The sequence below is a fragment of the Capricornis sumatraensis genome, chromosome 3 (assembly GCF_032405125.1).
Source record: "Capricornis sumatraensis isolate serow.1 chromosome 3, serow.2, whole genome shotgun sequence".
NCBI classification, from domain to species: domain Eukaryota; kingdom Metazoa; phylum Chordata; class Mammalia; order Artiodactyla; family Bovidae; genus Capricornis; species Capricornis sumatraensis.
The window spans coordinates 19,411,622-19,431,867 of record NC_091071.1 but is presented as its reverse complement, the minus strand read 5'-3'; the positions used below and the strand labels follow the sequence as shown (position 1 = coordinate 19,431,867).

At 45.1% G+C, this 20,246-nt stretch overlaps 2 pseudogenes; both read left to right on the top strand.

Moving 5' to 3' along the window:
* Nucleotides 1-14,983: 14,983 nt before the first annotated feature.
* On the top strand, nt 14,984-16,304 carry LOC138076164 (thyroid receptor-interacting protein 11 pseudogene; annotated as a pseudogene).
* Nucleotides 16,305-16,584: 280 nt separating this feature from the next.
* LOC138076163 (thyroid receptor-interacting protein 11 pseudogene) lies at nt 16,585-20,027 on the top strand (annotated as a pseudogene).
* The last annotated feature ends 219 nt before the right edge of the window (nt 20,028-20,246 follow it).

The window sequence follows — 20,246 nt, the reverse complement described above, 5'->3', positions numbered from 1 at the left end:
ATTTCTGTCTCCTCAGGACCTAGCCCATAGCAGGCACCCAATAAATATTGTTTGGATAAGTGAGGGAGCTCCATATCAGTTAAAATCCTAGATGAGTTTTTCTAGGAACTAGAAAAGTGAGACCAACATTCACTTTTGGACAGAAACAGGAAAGAATACCTGTAAAAGAAGGGCTCATGGAAACCAAAAGTACCAGATTCAAAACAGGCTACAGGTCAACAGGCACACTGAAGCCATAAATCAGTGGAAGAGAAAGCGCAGTCAAAAAAGTAGACATATAAAAGAAAAAAAAAAGTAGACCTATGAATTGCATGTTTTAAAAAAGAGAGAAGCATTATAAAACACTGGAAAAGCCATGTATCGTGGTGTTATCTACTTCTGTAAGTAACATCTAACCATACACCTCTTCCCTTCACCTCAAACATCATACTGTTAAATGTGTTTTCAAGTCAATTACCAGTGCCCTCGTCTTAGCTCTGGCCACCACCACTTCCCTCAGTCTGTTCCAGAGTTTCCTAGCTAGCCTCCTTTCACCTTCTCCTCTTTCCCTTCCTCCACCTGCTGCCAGAATCGTCTTCCTAAAGAAAACCGACTTAATTTTCTCGACCTTCTGCATGTAAGGGCTCCCCAGATCCACTGCAATGGTCTGCAAAGCTGGAACAGAAGTCTTTCTATGATGGTCTTCCACGGAGGAGAACAAAAGCCAGTCAATACTACCTGACCCAAAAAGTTGGGTGTTAGTGGTCATGGATGATCATGTGTTTGAGTTCTGCCATATTGGGGTTGTTCGGGAATTACCATTAATCCTAGCATGTCCAGAAATGCAAAAGCAGTGAGAGTACTGAAAAGGTTATGAGAGAGGACAAACAAGTATAATGGAAAGTAAAGAAACCAAAAGCTGCACTGCGGAAATAATGCCTCAGTAGACTTTCCATGTACAGCACAACTGTCTATTCAGGCGTAGATGGACATGCATTTACACGAAGAGAAGAAACCTGAGTATACTGGCTCTAAGGCTTCTTAAACTTTGAAAAACCCATTTACTTCTTCTACTGGATGGAAATGCATCCAGGGACTTGTGCATTGAAAGACCACAGACAATCATTCTGGACTTGAGATCATATGGATCTACACACAACGTCTCATTAGGGAATTTGAAAATAAGAGCTGGGTGCAGTTTTACCACGGTTAAGAATCAGATATAGTTGTCTTTTTTCAACTTATAGACAAAAAAAAATTAAGTAAAGAATATACTTTCCAGGGTTTTAGGTTCTTTTCTTCTCTCTTGGAATTCTTAATCACCTATCATCTCCTCCTGCCTGTTACCAACACTGCTAAAGTATCACATGTCAGAAAAGCTTCCTTGAGCCCCCAGCACATCTCAGAGACCACAAGCCTGAGCCTCTGCTCCATCTAGCCTAGCACTCACCACAGCTAGTGAAGCAGAAATACTCTGGTATATTTTCCCAAGGTGCAGCTGGGCATGGGTTCAAGTGGCCACTCCAGGCAATGCATCTGAAAGTATCCAATGACCATGTGAAATCCAAGCTGGTAGATGTGTAAATGTTCACGCTGATAGGTAACAGGTAGTTGCCTACAAGAATTTCCGTGTAGTTCTGAACATTCATATATTTAAATATTTGTATTTATTTCAGCTTTTGTTTACTTAGTCTACAATTTATGATTTAAACTCTAGGAGGCAAAAGCTTGGCTAATCCATGTGGAAGAACACTGAGAAACCATAGAAGAAATGCTGATGAAACATTAAAAGAGAGATCAAATGGACTACTAGATTAGACTATTGATAAGGAAGATACCTAAAAAAGAATTGAGGGAAAGGAGAGGAAGAGAAACATCTTAAGACTAATTAAAAGGAAGAGGCCTATGCAAATAACAAGCTGTGAAATATCAAGACACAGGAAGCAAATCTTACAACCCAGAGCGCTGGGGTGAACTGAATATGTTTTCATTTCATCTGCTACAAATAGGCTCTACTTATTCAAAATCAAGATATGGCATTAATATTTACTTACTAACACCTAAAAGCCACTAGAATAGATACACTTGGGTGTATTTGAATTATCTGTGTGTCTGTCTTCCCACTCAAGTTCCTAGGCGTAGGTTATATTTTTAACCCTACTGCTGCTGCTGCTAAGTTGCTTCAGTCGTGTGAGACTCTGTGCGACCCCAGAGACGGCAGCCCACCAGGCTCCCCCGTCCCTGGGATTCTCCAGGCAAGAGTACTGGAGTGGGTTGCCATTTCCTTCTTCAATGAACTGAAAGTGAAAAGTGAAAGTCAAGTTGCTCAGCCGTGCTGGACTCTTAGCGACCCCATGGACTGCAGCCAACCAGGCTCCTCTGTCCATGGGATTTTCTAGGCAAAAGTACTGGAGTGGGGTGCCATTGCCTTCTCCAATTTTTAACCCTAGCCCCTAGCATTTGACAGGTTCTCAATATACATTGGATATTTCCAGGTGGCACAGTGGTAAAGAATCCATCTTCCACTGCAGGAGACATAAGTTCGATCCCTGGGATGGCAAGATCATCTGGAGGAGGACATGGCAACCCACTCTAGTATTCTTGCCTGGAGAATCCTATAGACAGAGGAGCCTGGCAGGCTTCAGTCCATAGAGTCACAGAGTCGGACACGACTGAAGCAACTTAGCACATACACACAATACAAGTTGGTTGAGCTGAATTGGTAACTGAACAGTGAAACTGACAACTGAACATTAATTCCACAGCAATTAAATACACAAATGACATACAGAAAACTTGAACGTACAAGGAAACACAAATATAGCGACAATGGTCATTTCAACTTTAGTGGAAAAAATTAAAATAAGTAGTGAATTTAAAAAAAGAGACACCATCTGGACTTCCCTAGTGATCTGGTGGTCAGCAGTCCACCTGCCAATGCAGGGGACATGGCTTTGATCCCTGGGCTGGGAAAATTCCACATGCCAAGGAGCAACTAAGCCAGTGTGCCCCAAGTACTGAAGCCCATGCACCTAAAGCCTGTGCCCCGCAGTTAAAGAAGCTATGGCTGTGAGAAGCCCACACACCTCAATGAAGAGTAGCTCCTACTCACCACAACTAGAGAAAGCTTGCATGCAGCAGCAAAGACCCAGCACAACCAAAAATAATTACTTAAAAAAAAAGATGTCTGGGGCTACGAGGGTGATGATGAGACATGGCGCTCATCGTGTCTTGCATGGTGATGTGCATTCTGGGGGATATACCTGCTGTAAATGTCCTGCAAACGAAATGACCTTGCTGTCATGCTAGCAGGCAATTTACAGCGCACGCCTGCCTGCTCAGTAGCTCAGCTATGTCCAGCTCTTGTGACCCCATGGAGTGCAGCCCGCCAGGCTCCTCTGTCCATGGGATTTCCCGGGCAAGAATACTGGAGTGGGTTCCCATGCCCTTCTCTAGGGGATCTTCCTGACAAAGGGATTGAACCTGCGTTTCCTGCTTGACAGGTGGATTCTTTACCACTGAGCCACCAGGGAACCCCCAATTTGCAGTACAGTGACCACAAAAATACTGATTTCCTATAAATGTATGGATTCAAAACTCCAGAAAATTCATCAGGAAAAAAATAATAATAATTTAGAGGGGAACAGCTAAAATCATTAAAAGAGCAACAGGCCATGTCAAAAGTAAGAGGAGAGCTAGATGTTCCTCAGAAGGGATAAGGACCAGCTCAAGCCAGCAAAGCCAGCTGGAAGGACACTGTAGGTCCAGGTGGAAAAAAAAAAAAAATGAAAGCTTGAACTAAGGTCATTGGAAGAATGGTCATCAAGGGGCAGAGACCAAGTCAAAAGACACTCAGGAGGCTGACAGATGGTGGTGACAGCCTGGATATGAACAAGGAGGGGTTGGAGGGGGAGGGCGGGCCTGACAGGCGACTGAGTAGGTGTGGTGGCATTCCACGCACTAGGGCAAGAGTCAGCAAGCGCTTCTGTAAAGGGAACAGATGGTAAACGGCATAGGCTCTGTGGGCCAGACGATCACCGTTAAAACTGCTTAGCTCTGCTGCACCAGCACATGGTTGTTTTTTTTTTTTTTTTTTTTACAAAGCAGGTGGTGGGCAGGATTTGGCCTGCGGGCCAAAGTTTGTTGACCTGGAGACTAGGGAATCCAAGGAAAGGAGACCAATCTGGGGATGAAGTTCAGGAGTTCAATGTTAGCAGGACACTTAAAGTGGAGATGTTCAGTCTAGAGACAAAGAGACGCTAGGGCCAGACGCATAAAATCGGGAGTTGTCAGTCGTGTGGTGGCAGTGATGGGGCTGGGATCACCTGGGAGAAATGGCCTCAGAAGAGAAGGGAATGAAGGGCGCTTCCCTGTCCCAATCCAGGGCAGGTGGGCAATGTTACCTCAGCTCACCATGGCCATGAAAAAGATATACGCATTATAACGTAACCTCCCTTAATTCCTTTATCCTAAAAAGAAGCTCCTATTTTAACACAGGGCTTTCATTCCCTTTTCCAAGGTTGATGACTTTCAAGATTGAGTTTCAATGTCAAAGATGAAAAAGAAAACTTCCCACTGGCTGGAAAATAAGGCAATTCTAAAATAAAATGCCTGTCAACTTTTTAATGTTTCATTTTTATTATGAATTTTATACTCAAAACATCTATCACATGTGTGTTAAGTATAATGAATGATGATAGAACAAATGTTTGGTCCCCCATCTTAAGAAGCAGCGAATTAAGTTCATTATCAAAACACTACTGTCCAAAGTTCATACCATAAGAGTTAGTCTTGAAAACCAGAGGTCAAAGCAGGCAGCCCAAGATCAGAGAAAGCCTGAAGTTTTATTTTCTTGGGCCTACACTAATTTTTTTCTTTTCGTTTGTGAGCATTTAAATACCAAGAAATGGCATTCTGGAATATAAATATTATTAAAAAAAGGGGAGATGCGACTACAATGTATGCACATTTCACTACGGCAACAAGTGCAGGAGCTGAGAGCAGATATCCCTTTTTTTTAAGATTCTTTTTTTGCTATGGACTATTTTTAAAGTCTTTACTGAATCTGTCACAATACTGCTTCAGTTTCATGTTTTAGTTTTTTGAATGCCAGGCATGTGGGTTTTTAGCTCCCTGACCAGGGATCAAACCTGCAGCCCCCTGCACTGGAAGGCCAAGTCTTAACCACTGGACTGCCAGGGAGGTCCCAACTGTCCCCTTTAAATAAACATGCCTCACTAGGTTCCTAGTCCTCACCATGCCCTATGCCTTACACCTGTCTACCACTTCACTTACTAATTTTGCTTGCCCGGCATTTGAGTTTGTGACTCCCTCCTTACAGAGTATTAATTGTGGTTCCCAACTTTTTGGAAAATAGTAGACATTATATAAAGCAAAATTTCAGACTCTCTCACCAGGAACGTTACAGGTCCACAGTCCCTTATCTAAACTCTAAAATTAAAAGAAAAAAAAACCAAACCCTCTTTTTTTTGCAACTCATTTAACAACATAACTTGACCTAAGCTAACACGAAGCTATTTATAATCTTAAGGATTCCATCTAGCATGAAATACATTCATATATTTTGCTATAGAAATATTAACATGTATGATTATGGGCTACTGCCCCAGACAGAACTGGAGATATTATATTTAATAATAACCGCATATGTGCACTTTTCTTTAAAATCTGAAAAATTCTGAATTCTGAACCCCATCTGACCCCAGAGGTTTTGGATAAAGAACTGTGGGCCTATTATACTTTTGCTATCTACATTTAAGAACACATATACACACACAAAGCAGATGGGAGTGCAATAATAATATTTTTACATGGATTTATACTTGATTAATTATAATGGCATTTATCTATACATGAGAAACAGAAATAGAACGATATGCAAAACCATCCACAGTCTGAGAAGAATGCACAGAGCACAGGCTGGCTCTATGACCTTATGCCAGAGTGTGGGACCCTACACCTGACCCTGGTGAGGTCGGCCATGTACACACTGGGAATCAGGCACAAACTGAAAGTGAAAGTCGCTCACTTTGCGTCTGACTCTTTTGAGACCCCATGGACTACATAGTCCATGGAATTCTCCAGGCCAGAATACTGGAGTAGGGTAGCCTTTCCCTTCTCCAGGGGATCTTCCCAACCCAGGGATCGAACTCAGGTCTCCTGCATTGCAGGTGGATTCTTTACCATCTGAGCCACAAGCGAAGCTCAAGAATACTGGAGTGGGTAGCATATCCATTCTCTAGCGGATGTTCCCAACCCAGGAATCAAACTGGGGTCTCCTGCATTACATACACTATATGATACGAGACCACATCCTTCGGGGTTTTTTTTCCCCCCTCATGGTGAATAATGGGTTTTCACTCACCTATAAATACCCTGTTTGCTATTCTAGGATTTCACAATATGTAAAGTACATCACAAGGCCAGATCAGATTCAGAAGAAGCTGCAAAAGTACCAGATTCCTTGCCACCCATGCTCTAAGCAGAGGCTGGATGGAATCCACTCGGACTGGAGCAGAGCACAGCTGCCTTCTCTGTCTCAGAATTACTGTTCAGAGAAAGTCAATGTGCATCCTCAGTCGATTCAGCTGTGTCTGACTCTTTGAGACACCATGGATGATAGTCCAGCAGGCTCTCCTGTCCATGGGATTCTCCAGGCAATCCCAAGGGCATTGCCATGCTCTCCTCCAGGGGATCTTGCCAACCCAGGGTTCAAACCCAAGTCTCCCATGTCTCTTGCATTTGCAGGCAGATTCTTTCCCAGCCGGACCACCTGGGAAGCCCAGAGCAGGTGAGGGATGCAGTGTGTGATGCTGACAAGAGCAAGGAAGGGCTGTCTCATAGAAGAGGGACAAGATGGCGTCTGCGTGGCTCCAGAGGGCTATTCTGGGTGCGTGGGTAGAGGAGTATTGTTGACTCACCTTTAGAGTTTAGCACTGCCCACCTGGGCAGGGGAGGAGGTCCGTAGATATCTGTGACCTTCAGGGAGGGTCGGCAAAGACTGTATTGGGGTGACCAAAAAGTTCATTCAGATTTTTCCATGACATCTTCAGGAAAACCCAGAACGAACTTTTGGGCCAACCCAATAACAGACTAAAACAAGCCAGGTAGGGACTGGGCGGGACTGGGCGGAACAGGAGCCCAGCTCCTGCCTCCTGTACTTGGGAGGGGCGGCAGGCACTGCCAGGTCTTCTGAGATTTTACAAGCTGCTGGAAATCCAGGTTTTCATATGAAAGCTTCTCATTTTTAAGTAGGAGCCAGTGAAGACTCCAGTATTCTTTGCCTGGAGAATCCCCATGGACAGAGGAGCCTGGCCTGCTACAGTCCATGGCCTCAGAAAGAGTCGGACACGACCCAGCAACTAAGCATAGCACAACAAAGCCTCTGAGCTCCCAACGCAGGGGGGCCGTGCTCGATCCCTGGTCGGGAAAATAGATCCCGCACGCTGCAGCTAAGATCCAGAGTGCCACAACTAAGACCCGGTGCAGCCAAATAAACAAATAAAATATATTTTTTAAAATAGATAAAAATATGAGCCAATGATTGCTTAAAAAAAAAAAAAAAAGCACTGGATAGGCCAAAGAGAACACACTGGCGCCTTGGTTTGGATAATTCACATGTCTGGACCCTGGAAGGACTAGAACAGGCTTTGTCAGTCTCAGCAGTCTTGAATTTGGAATCAGATAAGTCTGGGCTGTGAGGCTCTCAGGTCAGGTGCATTGTAGCATATGTAGCAGCCTCCTAGGACTCCACCTACCGCTCCCCCAATTAAGTCAGGACAATCAAAAAACAGTCTCCAGATGTCGCCAAATGTCCCCCAGGGGGTAAAACCATACCTGGTAAGAGCCACTAAACTAGAGCAATATCCACCTTTCAGCCTCAAGGATTTTAACAAAAGCATCACTCACGACTCAAACAAGTTTCTTACCTAAGAGTTCCCCCGTGAAGTATGAATTTACAGCTGCTTTGGAACTAGAATCCAGAGTTTAAATCTGTCGTTTACTAGCTTGATGACCTCTCTGAGTTCTGGCTTCCTTATCATTATATCAGGAACAAATAACATCACCTCTGAGTTACTGAAAGAGGGCGACAGGATAATTTATGCAAAGCACTGAGCCCAGCAGCTTAATAAGCACCAAGGACATTTAATAAACATTAATCCTTCCCTGGTGAAAAGGCAGCCCAGATTGTGTAGTGGGAAGCACATGGGATCCAGAGTCAGAAGCCCAGGACTCAAGTCATGCCTCAGCCTCTTAGTAGCTGTATGAACCTGGCAAGTCATTTCCCTCTTTCTAAAATAGAAATGATCATTGCCAGTAGTAGCAAGAACCAAGCCAGGTGGTTGGGTACTATGCCGTGTGCTTAGGTGCTCAGTCGTGTCTGAGTCTTTGCGACCCAACTGACTGCCATCTGTCAGGCTCCTCTGTCCATGGCGATTCTCCAGGCAAGAATACTGGGGGGGGGGGGGGTGCCATGCCCTCCTCCAGGGGATCTTCCTAACCCAGGGATCAAACCCAGGTTTCATGCATAGCAGGCGGATTCTTTATCATTTGAGCCACCAGGGAAGCCCTGGTTTGGTACAGCACTTGGTAAAGCAACTAGAGACAAGCTGACAAATAATACTATCAAATCTTTTAAAGATTTCCATCCTGGTGGCTTGGCGTAAAGAATTCGCCTGCAATGAGGGAAACCACCTGCAATGCAGGAGATGTGTGTTCTATTCCTGGGCCAGGAAGAACCCCTGGAGAAGGAAACAGAGACCCACTGCAGTTGCTTGCCTGGAAAATCTCATGGACAGAGGAGCCTGGCAGGCTACAGTCCATGAGGTTGCAGGAGTCAGGTATGACTTAATGACTAAAGCACCCGCATAAAGGAAAGAATGAGCTCTTCAACAAATCCAAAGAATCGAGAATGTAATAATATTAGGGTGTGTGTTAGTTGCTCAGTCATGTCCAACTCTTTGCGACCCCATGGACTATAGCCCACCAGGCTCCTCTGTCCATGGATTCTCCAGGCAAGAATACTGGAGTGGGTTGCCATTTCCAATTATATCAGGGTAAGGTACAGGAAAAATAAGAAAAATAATAGGGATCCTGAACTCCCAGGTCCTTCTAGACAAGCAATTGGCAGCTGGTGACCCACAGGCCAATCTGGCCAATGATGGATTTTGTTTGCCCCAGTATCACAGTGATTGTCTCATCTGCATTAAATACCACCTAAACTTTCATTAAAATCCAGATTTCAGGCTTTTCTGGAAAGTCCCAAAGGTTGAGTCACTCTGGGCCCATATTCTCATTTGCCCTTTTGGGGGGCGGGGAGGGGAACGCCCCCAACCCTTACCTGTCTTCAGTCACTCATTTATTTTACTCGTCTGGCCCCTCTAGGTATTTGAGTTTGTAACCTTGGCTTATCGCAAAAGCTTTGAACCTCCAGGGAGTACTTCAGTCAAGGCAGGAACCCACACCCAATGAGACACTCCCTCCCAGAGCCTCACCTAGGTCATAACTCTCCTGGTTAGTCCTTCAGATTCCTTTTCTCCTGGACACTCAGACCTCATAACTAAAAGTTCCTCGAGGTCCTCATCCCGTGTACACTTTCCTCCTGGCAGGGCATCACCTCCTCCAAATCGCCACCTGTGTCCACTGGATTATCTGCACCAAGGATTTTCAAAGAACAAAATGCCTGCTTCTTGCTGCTGCTGTGCTGGGCTGTGCTCAGTCATGTCCGACTCTTTGCGACCCCGTGGGCTGTCCAGGCTCCTCTGTCCAGGGAATCAGACTACGGAAGACCTGACATGATGTTTCTTGTTTCCGGTTTCCCTTGGGGAGCCAGTGCTCCCCCACTCTCAGTCCCTAAGGTTTAGATGGGCATTTACTCCACACCCATTTCCAGGGAGAAGCAGGGGACACAGTCAGAAGCACTGAGCCAATTGTGGGCCTTGGAGACAGTGACTGGGAGAAAGGTTTTTCCGTCCTTCTGGGACTGGAACTGAGCACGATGGAGGGTGGGGGCGGGGAGGGGTCCTTCTGTGGACCCAGCTTGTCCGGAGAGTGATCCAGCCCAGCCTGAAGCCAGACTCCTTTTGGATATTTTTTGGTCACATATAAGCCAATTAATTCCCATCTTCACTTATGGCAGCTTGAAATGGGTTTTCATACTACCAAGGGCTGCTGCTGCTGCTAAGTAGCTTCAGTTGTATCCGACTCTGTGCTACCCCAGAGATGGCAGACCACCAGACTCCCCTGACCCTGAGATTCTCCAGGCAAGAAGGAGTGGGTTGCCACTGCCTTCTCCAATGCATGAAAGTGAAAAGTGAAAGTGAAGTTGCTCAGTTGTGTCCCACTCCTAGCGACCCCATGGACTGCAGCCCACCAGGCTCCTCATTAATACAAAAGAAATCTGAAAGTGCTTGAAGATGAAAACAAAGCCAAAAGGCTTTGCCCAAGCTTTCTTCTGTTTTTTGTTACCTTCCCCCATCCAATAAGAACGAGCATTAGCCAGCCCTCTGAAAGCACGTATCTCAGGGTAACAATTATTTCTTTGCTTGCCTATCTCTTCCACAAATGTATTGAGCTCCTTCAGGGCAGAAACAGGGAGGCAGAAATAGACTCCAATACCTCACATATTCACACACAGTTTGGGCCTAACAATTGTTAAATAGATGAATGAACAAAAGGCAGAGGGCACAAAAGAACCATCCTCATTGTCTCCTTTGGGACACCCACCTCAGGAGACCACCTCATTTGAACCACCTTCTGAAACAGACTCATCCACCCATTACAAACAAATTGCATCATGAGAACTCACTTCTTCCAGCCATTACTAATTCTCCCACATGTCGGTCCCATGGAACCTCACTATGGGGTTACTCACAAGGTCCTCATTCTGCAAAGAGAATACTTCATCGCATGACACCACCTAGAACTACAAACTGACAGTACACACTGTGGGCAAGTCATTCACACATACAACTTCATTCATTAGCGAGTGTGTGTGTTTTAGCCTTTGTTTTGACCCCAATACATCCAGAAGCCTGGTTCTGATATCCACCAACTAGCTGCTTCTGCCCAGTAACAATCTCAGGCTCTCTCCTGCCTCCTCCATCCTTCCTCCCTAGTCCTTTACAATTACTTAAGTTGGGGGCGGGGGGGAGACAAACATATATAGGAAATCAACAACAGTAAAGCAACAGGTTCCCCAGTAAAAACTGTTTTGACTTTAGGTGCATAATTTCCACACCCTTAATACTACTGTATAGCTGCAGCCTACACTGCATCAAGCAATAAAGGTTTTCAGAGTCAAAGGTCAGAGCCAGAATTACAGTCCTAGGGTGAGTCACATCACTCCACTCATTCTATCCAGTTCTCGTTTTCCCATACCAGTTGAACAATCTAGTGAGAACTGGATTTACATTCATTTGACAATGTTTATCGAGGATCTGCCAAGTGATAGGAACCACAGAAGATCCTGGGAATCAAAGAAGAAAGGGTAAACATTCTTAAATGTTTAGCGTGATGAAGAATGCGGGCAAGTAAAGAAGCAATTACATGATGGAGAAACAGGTGCTGTATGGGATTAGGAAAGAGCCAAGGAGGGACATCCAAACTTTGTCCCAGAGAAGGCCTTTTAGAGGCAGAGACCTTTCCAAGGAGACCTGAGGAACAAGCGGGAGGTGACCTAGGGCAGGTGTGGTAAAAGAGATTTCTTTGTGATAGTTCCAAGTAGAGGCTAATATGTAAGAAAAGTATAGCCTCCACTGAAAACTGAAAGTAGACAAGACGGTTAGAATTTAAAAGTATAAAAAGAGAAGCTGCGACAGAGGAAGCAGGGGCCAAAGACACCCTGAACAGTTTCCCTGAACCAACTTTGCAGCTTTTAAAGCCTCAGAACTTTGTTAAAAAAAAAAAAAATCACTTGCCTGATACAATGTATAAACAGGCCAAAATGACTGGGACAAATGCATCTTGACACTCACTAAATATTGATTCCCTGATGCATGTTCCTGAGAACACTAAGAGGGGTAGAAAATTCACAGAATTATCTTGTAATTCATTCCCAGATTCTTGACTGAAACATGAGCCATCACCAATACTCTCTCCTGGTAGCTTAGCCATGAAGAATTCACCTGTGATGCAGGAGACTGCCTGCAATGCAGGAGACATGGAAGACTCCCCCAGAGAAGGAAATGGCACCCCACTCCAGTACTCTTGCCTCGAAAATCCCATGGACGGAGAAGCGTGGTAGGCTACAGTCCATGGGGTTGCAAAGAGTTGGACACGAATGAGCCAGTTCAATTTCCAGTATTCTGGCCTGGGAAATCCCATGGACAGAGGAGCCTGGCAGGCTACAGTCCACCGTCGCAAATCCCATACGACATAGCGACTCAACCGCCACCACCACAATACATTGTCAACCTTCCTCTCCACGTTATTTCTGTCATTTCCCCACAAATAACAGAAAACAAGGCACATCTAGGCTTTAGCCTAGACAGGAATTAACTCTGGAAAAAGGATAAATGCACCCCAAGCTAACAGGGTGGGGAACCAAAAAGACCCAAACAACAAAACTAAGCAAAAAAAGTTGAGGGAAACGAAACAGTCAAGAGCACATTTAGAAAACTCAAGAGGAAGTAAAAGTATTTTCATACACACACGCAAAAAAGAAGTGTGCCACGTGCTTTGGCCAAACCAAACTCCCCCTTTGACTCAACTGCTGAAAAAAAAGAAGTCAACGCGGTGAAAAAAGATTCCCGCATTCATCTCTCTTCCCAGAATAAACAGCAAAATCGCTACCATACAGCTAACTTGCCCTGGATAGACCTTGAAAAATCTGCCCCAGGTAACACAGCACATGACAGTCATCTTCAGAAGCTCTCAAGACCACAGACCAGTCCTGTCCCAATGGCCGGATCCTCTACTAACTCCGTTCTCTCCTGTCATTTCAGAATCAAGGCTTGTCAAGCAGTCAAGGAATCCCAAAGAAGCAAGGGAGCAGGAGCTGCTTCCAAACCCAAAGTGAGAAAGACTTTTAAAATGATACTTATTTTTAAACTGGGGCTAGGCGTTTCCAGAATCCTTTTCTCCTAATTCCCCCCCCCCCCAAGCTTTTTTAAATGTAAGCTGTGCAGTTCATATTCGCCTCTGGTCTAGAGACAGCACCACCTCGTAGCTCCCTCAAAGGGCGTTCTGAAACTCACTAGCCAGATCCGCTGGGCTTATGACCCTTGCTTCTTGACTGCTCGCCCCCCCCCATCCCCCGCCCCCAGGCACTTGCAAGTGAGGTTTTGCAGCAGGGGGGCCACTCGGAAAGGCTGGGAATGCCGCCCCCAAGCCCGGCAGCCTCGGACACACCACTGATCCGAGTTGCAGCCCCAGGCGGCGGCCCGGGGCTGCCCGATCCCGGGGTAGGGAAAGACAAGGGGCAGTTCCAGTCCCAGGAGGTCGATGCTCCGCGGGGCAGTGGGGACCCCGAGGGGTAGGAGCGGGAGGCGCGGCCCGCCCGGCCGGTCTCCGGGGGCCAGGCGGTGGCCCAGAGCGGGCCTCCAGGCCGCGGCGTGGCGCAGACCCCGACCCTGGGCCCCGCCGGCCTCGGGCGGAGCCTCAGCCTGGCCCGTAGCGGCGGGGCGCGCGGAAGAAGCCGGTCCGCCCCCGCGACCGCGACCCCCGGCCCGCGCGACCCCCGGCGGCCCGGCGCGGCGCACTCGCCTGCCCACGGTCTGGTTGGCCAGCTGCTTCATGCGGTTGAACTGCTTCTTCATGGCGGCGGCGGCGGCGGCGGCCCGCGGGGCTCCGGCCGGGCAGGACGGGGGACGGCCTGGCGGCTCCTACATCGCTTCCCGGCCGAGGCGCGGCGGCGGCACGGCTCCCCAGGCCTGCGGCCCCGCCCTCGCCGCGTCACTTCCAGCGGCGCCGCCCGCCGGCTCGGCCGGGTCGGGGCGGGCGAGGAGCTCCAGGCCCCAGGCGGCGCGCGGCCAGGCCTCCGCCGCCCGCCTGCCCGGGGGCCGCGTGGTCCCACGCCTCCAGGTGGTTCCCTGGGCCCGGCGACGCGCGGCCGCCCGGGGCCCCGCGGTCCACCCGGACCTCGGCGTGCTTGTGCTTCCGCTCAGCGAATATTAATATTAAATATTAATATTTAACTCACTTCCCAGACTAGATCGCAAACACGCGGTGGGCAAAGCAGACACAAAGAGCGGACACAAAAAGTCACCCTCGGGACTAGACCCCTGGGCAGGGCTCTCGGGGGATTGTTGCGCGAAGTGAAACGGGATAGAAGCTTTGGGACGATGGAAACGGTCCAAGTCTTTATCAGGGCCGTGCTTATGCGCAGGTGTAGACGTTTGTCAAAATACAGCAACTTGGATTCTTAAGACGGACGCCTGTCCCTATGTACATGTTACCTCGATTTTTTTTTAAGAAAAAAAAAAATAGTTGCGTGAAACAAGCTGCAGGACTGTGTGTATGTGAGATGCCATTTAGTAAAAAAGTCAGAGGCAATTAAATATATTTTATTCCCATTTGAATACTATTACTGTAGTGCCGCTTCTCTTTTATTGATTTAAATCTACCTTGAATGTCACTCCATATCATAAAGAAGAGAAAAAGAGAAAGAGACAGGTGTGCTTTCTATGAACATGCGCTCACCGATGGCGCCGTCAGAGCTGCGGTGATGGTCGCCGGTCCAGGGGACCGGGGTGTTACCGGCCCTGGGAAAATCACGCAAGCAGAGAAGTGCCCGACCCTAGCGCTGGGAAGTTGTGAGCATGAGCAGACGCCCGAGCGGGGACACGTCACAGGAGACAGGTTCTTTGTCAGGTCACAGGCCATGCCTGGGGCTCCGAGGGTTCTATAGAGGGGCCTTCGCAGCCCACGTTGCCTAGAAACTCCTCATTTTCTTCTTAACCTCGAGCTGGTCAGCAGTGAGGCTGTCCGACTCCGCTGGATCCTTTTCGCAGGACAGATCAGGTCAGTTTTACGACCTGTGACAATGTCTTGGTTTGGTGGCCTTGGCTCCAGCTTAGACCATTCCCTGGGGCAAGTGGGTGGTACTATGGCCTTTTTAACAGACTGTGTTTCTAGTTTCACAAAAGATGTGCTGAAGAAGGGAGTTGAAAAGGTAGAAGAACTCCCTGACTCTGCAAGAGAGGAGGTTGTCGACTTTCAATCAGTCTTAAAATCAGAGATTGAGAGGCTTCGAATTCTTTGTAGCGATCTAGAAGAGAAGTATGAAGCCTCAGAGCTTCAGCTGAAGCAGCAAACTGCTAGCTACAGACATCAGTTACACCAGAAAGACGTAGAAATCAGACTTCTGACAGCAAGACAGGTAGCAATGAAGGATCAGTTGCTAAAGCTGCAGTCATCCACTCAGTAAATCTTCAGGATAGCTTTCAGCCCTCAACTCCTGCACCCTCTTCACTGGGTTATGATGTCTATCAGCATGCTTTAGCTTTCCAGAATGATGATATAGACTTTGCTGATCTAATTTGGTCACAACAAGAAATAAATAGATTGTCAAATGAAGTTTTAAGACTTGAGGCTGATGTCAGCCATTGGAGACATTTTGCTCAAACTTCTACAGCACATGGAGCAGATAGTTCTAATCTAAAGGAAATCTATAAACTGCAAAATACTATCAAGGAACTTGAACAGACTCGAAATAAGGAAATTGATGACCATCAACTTGAAATGGCAGTACTGCAGGAAATTCATCAGCAGAAACTGGCAGAAATAAGTGGCAGGCATCGAAAACAATTAAAGGATTATGAGGAGATGATTCATGATATGCAAAAAGCCATTCAAGTCCTAGCCACTGAAAAAGTAGCATCTACCAAGAAAACCAAAGGACTTGAGATTAGGGTAAAATACCTTAAAAAAAATTGTCTTCTATAGAAAAGGAAATGGATGCTTCAGTTAGAGAACAAGACCAGATAAATGAAACGAATAAAAGACTTAAAAAAGGTGAGCTGAAGCCTTCTACTAAGAAGCATAGTGATGCTGTGACAGAAAAGGAAAAAGTTCTTCCACAGAGAACATCCCTGGAAGAAGCATCCAGACAACAACAGCCACTGTCTGATGCTGAAAATGAAATGATGAGATTAAGTAGTTTGAAGCAGAATGAAAATCTCATTGAAGAGAACCTGAAGCTTCAAAAACAAGCCCAAGTTTTAGAAAAAGAAAATTCATTATTAAACGGAGAAAAGGAACAACTTCAACTATCACTTGTCAGATTGAGCAATGAATATGAACCCATTAAAAGCTCAACTATCAGACCCGGGAGCTTGGATTCAGAAGTACCTCATTTAAGATAGGACTTGGAAATCAAAGAAGGAAAACTCATTGTCACTGCTGAAAAGAAATTACTGATCCCTGAGTTAGGAGAGTTGGACAGGCAGAAACAAAAAGCGACAATGTGCATGGTTTTGATGAAAGATCAGAAATCCAAAAAAAAAAATGAAGGAGATAGCATCATCAGTAAACTAAAACAAAATCTAGAATGTGGAAAAAAAGAGCGTTTGTCAACTTGAAGATGATAAAATGAACATTACCAAAGAGTTGGATGGGCAAAAAGAAAAGTTAATTCATTAAAAAATGCAGAAAGGACAGTTAGAAGCAGAATTGTGTCAGGCAGCACAGAGGCTATTGGAAGAAAGGAGGAAGTCTGAGCAAGCTATTAAAAAACTGTCAAGTACAGAGGACCCAGACAGCTCGGCCTAATAGCTGGAGTGTGAGGGTTTGGTTAAACTCGGTCAAGAGAAATACTGTTGAGCAGATGATTGCTGACCACAAAGAAACCAAAGAAATTTTGTCATCTAGTTTAGAAGAGTGGAAGCAGTTGAAACAACATAAGGAAGAAAGACATTTTTATTGAAAAACTTCAAGGAGGTCCACAGCTTCAGGAGGAGTTAAATCAGTATACTCAAGCCTTAAGAAAAATGGAAAATTTACAGTAAACCATAGTGGAGAAAGCCAAAAGTCTTGAATCCATGAGAGAAGAAATTAATCATCTGAAAGAAGAATCGGATCGACCGAGGGGAGAACACAGTCAAACCACAACAATTATTAACCCTAAAACTGTTCCAGAAATAGAATCTGAGGACTCTCCATGGAGCACAGTTGAAGATAATCTTGAAATTAAATCTCATCAAAAGAAATAGAAAGATCTCAGATAACAACGTGAGCAAATGAATATTAAACACAATCAGCTCTTTTCCTCCCAAGGGGAGGAAATCGGAAATTTGCAAAATGCAACAGAACAAATCAAAACCCAGTTGCCTGAAGAATCTCAGTATATGCCAGTAGAAAGCTGTGACATTTTTCGAGTAACAGAAATTCAGAGTCTTCACATAGAAAACGGAAGTGAAAAGCATGACTGATCTAAAGCTGAAACTGAAAGATTATCACAAGAAATAACAAAAATTGGAGATAAAACTTCTAACTGAAAAAAATACTCTTTTAACTGAACAGATTGATCAGCTGTCCCATGGTGAGAATGGTAAGCTAACTCAGCTCATCTGGCAAAAAGATTTGGAGATACGGTTTCTTTGTATGAAAGTATCTTCAGCTTCTTCCAGTGGCCAAGGTAATGAAGAGATTCATCAATTGCAAGCATATGCTTTGGAAAGAGAACAAATGTTAGCTGTTTTAGATGAGAAAACTAGGGAAAATAATCATCTTACAAGAGAAACTTTCAGAATGATAGATATAATTGTGGCCAAAGAAGCTGACCTCCTGAAACTCAAAGATGCCACCACAGAACTCTCCACCAGATTTCTCTAACATATCCTGAACATATACAAACATATCCTGAAATATGTTTAGAGAATATTTGTTTAGAGAAACGATCAGGATGTGTTTAGAGAAACTATCCAGAATTCATCCCACATGGTTCGAGAAAAAGACATTGAAACTGATGCTTTGACTCAGAAATGTCAGACTTTACTGACAACAGTGCAAACGTCCAGCAATGGTGGTAGGTGAGAGACGTTCATATGGATCCATTTGAGGAGCTTCTATGGGAACGTGATAAATTGAGACAGCAGGTGAAGATGCTAGAAGAATGGAAAGAGCCCACGATGGCCTGGTACAGAATATGCAGTGTGGGTCAACCAGTCTTCAGAAAGAACTTCAACAATTTCAGGCACCGGTTTCAGTTGACAAGGTTAATAATTCTAAACTACAGATGAACTGTACTGACCTGATCAAAATGACAGAAGGAATAAAATCCAACTCAAAAACTTGGAGCAGCAGGTGGCACAAATTAATCTCAGCCTAGAGCAGCTTTGCAGTGCCAAAGGCTTTCTCTTTGGAGTGTCTGACCTGATTTTAGCACAGCCTTCTGAAGAACCACTTAGCTCCACGTCAGCAGCCTCTCTTAAGGCAGTTAAAGCTGATGAATTGAGTGACTCTTCCAAAATGTTCAAAGAAGAGATTGGAGAGTTAAGAAAATTAATGGAGGAAAAAGATGCAACCATTAGAACCCTCCAGGAAGATAATCAGAGTTTGTTCAATTCCATCGCAGATGGTTCAGAACTAGAAAGAAAGTGACGTGAACAAGTGGATTCAGAAATGTAGCAGGTACAGGAGAAACAGGATAACTTTCAAAACTTAAGGAAAAGGAGCTTTTAATCCAAACCAAAAGTGATGAATTACTTTGCTTAAGTGAAAATTTCACTAAAAAAGTGAGTGAAAAACGACCTTTCGAAGCAGGCGGTAATCAACCTGAAGGAGATAGCAGTCGGCGATGAATCAGAGATGTGTCAACTAGAAGGGAAAAGGGAAAAATAGTAGAGACATCTAGGGAAAAGGAAACAGAAAATCAAGCATTGCAAGAGACAAATATGCAGGTGTCTATGATGTGGAGAGAGAAAAATTTGGAATATTTTACAATGGAGGAGAAGGCGCTTGCTTTTGAGCATCGGTTCAAAGGAACAGAACAAGGCAAAACAGGAAATAAGTCATTTTTTAAATTTAGTGACATCGATGCAAGAAAAGACACGTTTCAACAGGAGAAAAATGAAGCCATACTGGTACTAAAACAGAAATAAATGGAAAACCATGCCCTCCAGACAGAGGTTCAACATTGACACAGCAAAGATCTACGCTTAAAGCAGGAACAGGAGAGAGTGCATAATGGGCTGTAGAAGCAGAAGTGTCTTATAACTGCGAGGCTTTGGCTGCAGAAGACAGAGCGGCTAAACTAAGAATGAAAGTCACTGCACTGGAGGAAAAGTTCCTTCTGTCTTCTAATGCAATGGAAAGTGCAAATCAACAAGACAGTTTGCAGACAGAGTCGTTGAAGGAACAAGTGAATATCATCCCAACACAGAGAGATGACGCTTTGAGACAGCTTTCTGTGTCGTGAGAGCAAGTAAAGGAGGATGCCCAAGCGCTAGCTAACCTGAAGGTGGTAGCCGCAGAATGGATGGCAAAGGTAGATAAACCTAGAAGGAAAATTAACATTGGCACAAGGACATCAGGAGAAAGTGAATGCTGCCTGGAATCTAACGGAAGAACAAATGAAAGATCTGAAAAAAACAAAATGAGGTCCAACAGGAAGTGCTGGATGAGGTGCAGAAGAAGTTGATGAAGTTACTAAGTAATGCAGAAGAAGTTGACAAGAGCCTCATGAGAAACATCTTCGTAGGGTCTTTTCAAACACCAAAAACAACATCACGAAGTGTTGCAGATAATGGGTAACACCCTGGGTATCACAAAGGAAGAAATCGATGTGATTGTGAATGAAGAGCAAGGCAGTGGTACCCTATGGATGACTGGCTGACTTGGAACAAAAAGTGTCCCCAGCACACCTCTGAGACCAAATCAGCAACCATAGACGAAGAATTCTTTCTTGGAACTCTGTTAAATTTCTTGAAACAGAATCTCATCTCACTCTTCTGCCACTCAAACCAAAGTCTTTGGGTTCACCAGGAAATAAAAAATTACCTAAAAATGTACCACCAAGTCTTAAAACTATCTCAGAATCCACATCCCCCAAACCAGATGTGAATCAACATTCACAGCTGTCTCTCTGACTAACCCACCCAGACCTAAAAGCGCTGAGTCTGGGCATCTTCTTTTAAATGCTATTACTGATGTTTTGCCTACATATCCACCTTTGGTTCTGTCACCTGGCAAGAGGGCTGGAGATGTGTCAAAAGACTTTTCAAAGCCATAGATGATTCTTCAGAGACGAGAAACTAAGCTACTTTAAAAAACCAAAGTCACTGTGTTTATGTGCCTTACCAGAGCAT